General features: G+C 39.6%; 1 long non-coding RNA gene across 2 annotated transcripts in view; it reads left to right on the forward strand.

Annotated features, from left to right (window-relative positions):
- The window catches only part of LOC135105542 (uncharacterized), a 122,261-nt gene that overhangs the window by 59,084 nt on the left and 55,909 nt on the right, over positions 1-7,268 (forward strand). For both annotated transcript variants that reach the window (XR_010270893.1, XR_010270892.1), the window contains exon 3: positions 5,787-5,860. This is a non-coding gene — a long non-coding RNA (uncharacterized LOC135105542). The remainder of the gene's footprint in view (positions 1-5,786; positions 5,861-7,268) is intronic.

Raw genomic sequence — 7,268 nt, forward strand, 5'->3', positions numbered from 1 at the left:
TAGCAGTTGAGTCTTCACATGGCTTACCTTAACACTTAACACTCTAAGTAAGGGCTCCACACCCTGCGGCCTTCAGCGGGACGTCCAGTGGCGCTGCCTTACCTGGCGCACACTTACCTGAGTGCCGTCACCTTTCCTCGTTTAATTAGTGCCCAGGGAGTAATTAACGTTTGTTTTGCTAGGTGGACAAGTACTGGAAGGAAGTTTTCTTTCATTTTGTTTCATTTTTTTAAATATTTATGGTGCTTTTTTTTTGTAAATACTAAAAGTAGTGAGTTTTTATAGTCATGTACAGAGAAATGCCAGAAGGACATTCTCTCTCTCTCTCTCTCTCTCTCTCTCTCTCTCTCTCTCTCTCTCTCTCTCTCTCTCTCTCTCTCTCTCTCTCTCTCTCTCTCTCTCTCTCTCTCTCTCTCTCTCTCTCTCTCTCTCTCTCTCTCTCTTTTATGTAAGAGGGAACAACCAAGGGCAACAAAAAACTAGAAAAGAAAATGCCCACTGAAGTGTCAGTCTCTTTATCTTCAATGTGTCTACTCGTAGAAATAAAAATAACCAGCATGTCTTTTATGATCATCTATAGATTGCCTCTGTTCAACGCGTCATTTCCAATATGGGGAGGAAGTTGATGGAAATTTGATATGTGTGTTATGTACGTATAAGACAAAGATATAAGAGATGAAAATTATACCTTGCGAAAGGAGAATGAAACGATTAAGATGACATTCCCTAGAGAGACATAGGATAAGAGTGGATCTAGTGGATGTCCTTAAGAGTTACAGGGAAATACATAACAAGGATGACATAGGGAAAACCTTCAGGGTCAGTAATTAAGACAGGACAAAGAACAATGGATTCAATCATGACCAAGTTAGATTTGAAAAAGAGATAGGATGAACTGATTCTCAAATAGAGTTGTAGATGAATGAAACAGACTCAGTAATTAGGTTGTTAGTGCTGAGTCATTAGGGAACTTTAAAAGATGATTAAGCAAATTTATGGATGACAATTATAGGTGGAAACAGACAGGTATGTTTCATACGGGATCTGCCACGTGTAACCAGATGACTTCTTGTTGTTTCCTTTAGTTTCTTATGTTTAAATGTTCTTATGCAGATGAAGCTTCTTAGTTCTGTGAGAGTTCTAAAAAGTAATGATTTTCATGATCATCTATGGATTTTTACTCTTGTCCATATCGTTTCCGAGAACACAAAGAGAGGAATAACCATAGAGACTGGAACAAGGAAAGGTTTAGGTCGACTATTACTTCTTATAATAACATGAATAAAGATATTGCTAAAACAACCTCATTTTTTTTTCGAAACACTGAAGGACGTGAAGAAAAAAAAAAAACTTGAGAACATAACAACCAGAGAACATCCTCCTGTACATCCTTCTTCCCTCATCCATCTACTCCTCCTCACCTCTCCATTACTTTCCCCCTACCTATCCATTACCCGCTCATTCCGCCTTACGGCACGTGTACCGCCCTTCACCTGTTCACCTGAATGGAACCGGTATATTTACAGTGACTCCCAAACAAGTACGAATCCCAAAAATTATATTCCTGTACAAGTGAAATGAGATCCAAGGCCTTTCCAATTGCGGAGTAAAAACGGTGAATACAAGAATAAAAGTAATAGAAGTAGACCTTGGTGTGTATGTACAGGTTTCCAAGGCTTTACTCTTTTGCTATGCACCGCACTTTGTACCTTATCTGTCTGTGAAGGATATGGGGCCCTGTGCAGCTGGTTACTTTCTCGGTACTCTAAAACAGTAATGAGAAATTCGTGTCCAGGGGTTGAAATGTACGATAGCTGGTTTTCCTCATTTTTTTTTTTTTTTTTTTTGTGTGTGTGTGAATTTGGCCCCTGTGTGCATTTTAGCAAGTCCAGATACGTACCCGAGTTTCTTTGCATTCAGAAGAGTTGATAAGATACTCTATTCTTTCTTTCTCTTCTTTTTTTTTTCTGCTTTGCTCCGTCTTTCCCAATTTCCTGCTCTTCTTTTTATTCTATCATTACTGGGTTTTCGATTCTCTCTCTCTCTCTCTCTCTCTCTCTCTCTCTCTCTCTCTCTCTCTCTCTCTCTCTCTCTCTCTCTCTCTCTCTCTCTCTCTCTCTCTCTCTCTCTCTCTCTCTCTCTCTCTCTCTCTCTCTCTCTCTCTCTCCCCAGGTGGCAAAAGCACACAGGAACACTTAACAGGGTGTACACAAATACTTGAGTCCAACCTGCAGGAAATCCTTGACACACCTTATAAAGAAAGCGAAACGAGTTCTTTCTCAAGGATGTGTTTTGTGGAAAAGTTTATGAAGATGAGTCTTAATTGTCCAACGAAGTACCTACCCGTTCCCAAATACGCTTAAGTTATTCTGTTGACGTGCCTGTGTGTTGGTGCAGGACGTGAGTGTGCACCTGCAGTACCTTCTTGCTAATAAACGTTGTTATTCCCATTGTTTCAGAAAGAGAGAGAGTGAAAAGTATAAGGGAGAAGGGGTGGGAAGGAGGAGTTAGAGACAGAGAGAGAGAGAGAGAGAGAGAGAGAGAGAGAGAGAGAGAGAGAGAGAGAGAGAGAGAGAGAGAGAGAGAGAGAGAGAGAGAAAGAGAGAAAGAGAACGGGAAAAAGGTTTAAAACGAAGGAGAAAGGTATCCAGACACAAAAAGCTAGAAAGAAAAGGACGATAGCGAATAATAGTAATTAAAAAAAAAAAAAACTGCCAGAGGGAAGAGTAGGGAGGAGGTGAATGTGTAAGGCTGAAGATGGCAGTGCTAAACCTCCTACAGGCTCTCACAGCAGCATCTACCAGGGACTTATATTTCCAAGGCTATTTCCCTCAGGAGGCACAAATTACCTACATAACTCATTCCACCTTCCCCTCTTCCATCTTGAGGTCTTCTTCATCACACCTAACCTTTTTCCCTTCTGGCAATACAACTGGCCAAGAAAAAAAGAAGAAAAAAAGGTACAAAATGAATAGAATTACTTGTTTGTCAGCCTTGGAGTAACCCTTTTAAATCCTCCGTGACGGTATCTTACGTCACGTGCACCCCGGTCACTGCCAATCACGAAGGGGACGGTAATTGCTCGCCTCAAACACCCTCTTAGCGGCGCCCTTCGAGGGGTGGAGGAGCTGCACCCAGTACCGCCAGGCCCCGGGGAGCTCAGGCGTGTCACGGTCCTGGAGTCCCTCAAGGAAGGTTACGTTACCATCTAAAGTTTGGCCACCTCATCCCTTCCTGTTTTTTTTTTTCATCTTCTTTGCCTTTGCCTTCTTTTCTTTTTTCCTTTTCTTTGCCTCCTTCCGTTCTTTCTTTTTTTTTGCCTTCTTTCGTTATTTCTTTGTTTTTTTCTTTTCTTTGCGTTATTTCGTTATTTCTTTGTTTTTTTCTTTGACTTCTTTCATTCTTTCTTTTTTCTCTTCTTTTCGTTTCGTATTGTCTATCTGCTTGCCTACGTGTCTCCATCTTCCTTCTTCCTTTTATTTTGTTTTTTTCCATTTTCCTCTCTCTCTCTCTCTCTCTCTCCTCTCTCTCTCTCTCTCTCTCTCTCTCTCTCTCTCTCTCTCTCTCTTTCCATTCCACTTATTTCTTCTCTCCATAGCATTCTCTACACCACGTCACAAGTCAACCCTATGCTATAGAGTCCTTTCCTCTCTTCCTTTGTTTGTTTTCGTGTTTATCATTATATATTCCTCCTCGACTCATCCCTCTTCATTTCTACCAGTCTTTCCCCCTTCGGCGCTCTGCAACCTTGGGAGGCGAGGGACATAATAGGTACTGTCAAGAATGATGATATATGTGTTGTTAAGAGTATTCATTAGATGCTGTATTAGATATTAACTTTTCCTTCAATAATAGAGCTTTGTAGTAAGTTATTTTCGAGTCCATGCGAGGAATTAGCTTGCTGTAGATAGCTTAAGAGTAACAAGTGTACTTAAATCAGGTGACAGTGCTAATTGTCTAATCGAGGGTCATATTCTGAAACACTTCTGCGCCTCACAACCACTGTATTCTGAAGGCTCTAGTTAGAAGGACACCAGGTTTTAAAGGTGTTTTTACGGTTCTTATGACAAATTAACAAAATTTCTACACTATTAAGAGGAGAAAAAGTCTTGAAAACCCGGCTATTAATCTCTGTGGCCTTTGAAAATAGTCGTGCCGAAGTTACATGGGCTATTAAGGGAATTTGTTTCAGTTTTGGTGACAGATTAACAAGATTTTTTACATTATTTACAGAAGAAACAATCTTGAGAACCCGGATGATCATCTCTGTGGCCTTTGAAAACACTCGTGGTGAGAGGGCGAAGTGGTTATGAATATGCCTCAGAATCCTGCGAATATGTTTGTCATCGGCAAGGGTAAGTCTACAGGTTTCCACACCCGGAACTACAAAGACGTAATATCCCTGAGAGAATAAGTCAGTTGGAAAGGACGTAAATTTATTCTTTCACACTATTTTTTTTATTTATTTCCTGGGAGACTCCAGTCCACCACGCATCTTGCATAATCCTGTAACGTTATCTACCTGTACAGGACTGCTCATGGCGTCCTACTACCCAATTTGTTCTCTACTGTTCTGTTTTTCTCTGGATATTATAAATACTAATGTTACGGTATTCAGGAGAGAGAGAGAGAGAGAGAGAGAGAGAGAGAGAGAGAGAGAGAGAGAGAGAGAGAGAGAGAGAGAGAGAGAGAGAGGTTTGGGGGATGGTGACAGGGTAGAGGATTATATTGAGGTAGGAATTGCAGTAAAAATGCATCTTCAGTATATTTATAGTTATTCATAACTTAAATGGAGGAAATCAATACCTGCAGTACTTTGGTTTGTCATGACCTTCATAGCTCACTCGCGTCATTAACCCTTTCACTGGTGGACAAATACTCGTATTTTCTTGTTTCCACGAACGATTTTTTAGACACTTATGTGCTTCACTTCCGTAAATAGTTCTGTAGCTTAGAAAGAAAAAAAAAATTTCTATATGTATCCATGCAAACATTTTTAACAGAGCTCTCAATATTAGCAAAGACAAACCACAACAGTGAAAGGGTTATGGACCATATTGTGAAACTTCTGCGCCGCATCTCCACTACTTTCAAAAGGCTCAGGTTGGAGTGACACGGGTTTTTTAAGGACGTTTTTTTTTTATGGTTTTAGTGGAAGCATAATAAGATTTCAACATTATTAACAAGAGAAATAGTCTTGAGAACCCGGCTGATCATTCCTGTGGCCTTTGAAAATAGTGGTGCTGAGAGACTAAAGTGTTTCAGAATACGGCCCCAAGTCACACAGGGCTATTTTATTTATGTCCATTTCCATCACGTCCTCCTGCACCGCCACCCTGACTGCCTCCCTTGCCATCAGTCAAGCACTGTCTATTATTTTCGTGTTGTAAAATTCTCTTCACCGTGGTTCAGAATATACCATCAATAAATTTAGCTCCTTTTCTTATGATTTCTATATTTCTTCTTGATTAGATTCAGATAAATATCTAGAAAACATAATGTGGATCTTATTTCTTTCTTTTTTGTGGTTGTCTCTCTTTTCGTGTCTCCTTTCTCGCATGCCTTCCTATTCATTGTTCCGTTGTATCTTTCAAAACCACCATATATATATATATATATATATATATATATATATATATATATATATATATATATATATATATATATATATATATATATATATATATATATATATATATATATATATATATATATATATATATATATATATATATATATATATATATATATATATATATATTGATGTTTTTATTTCCCCAGCACAGGTAAGCGTGGCGGCGACGTAAGGAAAAGTGTGACCTCTTGCTGGATCCGGGGAACTGAATGTCTAGGAGTCACGGTGAGTTTCTCTCTCTCTCTCTCTCTCTCTCTCTCTCTCTCTCTCTCTCTCTCTCTCTCTCTCTCTCTCTCTCTCTCTCTCTCTCTCAATCAATCAATCAATCGACATACTTTTACTACTACTACTACTACTACTACTACTACTACTACTACTATTACTACTACTACTACTACTACTACTACTACTATTACTACTACTACTACTACTACTACTACTAAAACTACTTCTACTATACGTCCTTACATGTTTCTTCTTACGCCCTCATTCTATTCTCGAGTGTTCATGATACCAAGCACGTCTCACCGTTGCTGTGTGGCTGGTCTGGCTCTCCTACTGCGGGACTCGTGCACCTAAAAAGGCCCCAGTGGGAAGTGCGTGATTAGTGGGCCTCGGGTGTTCGTTCCTCAGGTTGATGCCATGCTAGGATATTCAGGAAGTAAATTCTCTTTCAAGTTGTTGAGGTTAAAAGGAACAGCAACTTCACTTTTTAGACTTAACTTTGTCTCTCCTGAATTATGGGTTAGTTCCAGTCTCTTGATAAGCTACTTAAAGAAGACGTTCCTCCTATTTGTTCGAGAGCTTACCAACATGGGGAGTGTTTTTGTTGGATAGCTTACGAAGTGACTGTGGAATTGGCCCTACTGTCTTACCTGTTCCTATTTTTTTGGTACGCTCTCAAACGAAAAGCAGCGGTCAAAGTTGACTGTGGAAACCGATGAGCTGTAGGGGTTTTGTTAGTTAGCTATCGAACGAAAAAGAGCGACTGTAAAACCAGCCCATATGTCACCAATTTTCTGATAACAGCTGGTAGATAATGGAAGGGGTCATTGCTTTTGGTTACGATTGCTTGTCGTAAATTAACAGTTTATGCTACTGGCAATAAGTTTTACCAATAGGTTTTATGATTCATTGATTGAACATAAGCTTCATATCAGATCTTATGAATGTACGAGTATGTACTTAAACCTCTAAATGCTTAGTGGTCAGTCAGTGGCAAGATGAAAGAGAGGATCCATGTTATACACTCTAAAACCTTGTTAAGTCTCCGGTTACTTTGTTTCTTTCTTCTTGGCAGGATCACTTAACTCTTATTATCTTTTTAACTTAGGAACTCACTCACACCTCTGTCCAGTCACCTCATTCATCCATTCAGGTGGTACTTCAGTTTTGTATGTATTTGTATGCATGAGTTGTTAGGATCAGGAGAGGAAAACTACCTTCTTCATTTAATTACCTGTCAGGAAAACACAAGCTGAAGAATGTCTTGCAAGTTCCCAGTACCTGTTTACATTTATAATGGCTGGTGTTAATCAGGCAGGTATTTCCCAAGGGGATTCCAGTAAATGAACACCACTTATCATCTCGTGGGTGTCCTCTCATTCTTGGAACGGCATTCAGATATTTTGCT

This window comes from Scylla paramamosain, chromosome 12 (assembly GCF_035594125.1).
Source record: "Scylla paramamosain isolate STU-SP2022 chromosome 12, ASM3559412v1, whole genome shotgun sequence".
Lineage (NCBI taxonomy): Eukaryota > Metazoa > Arthropoda > Malacostraca > Decapoda > Portunidae > Scylla > Scylla paramamosain.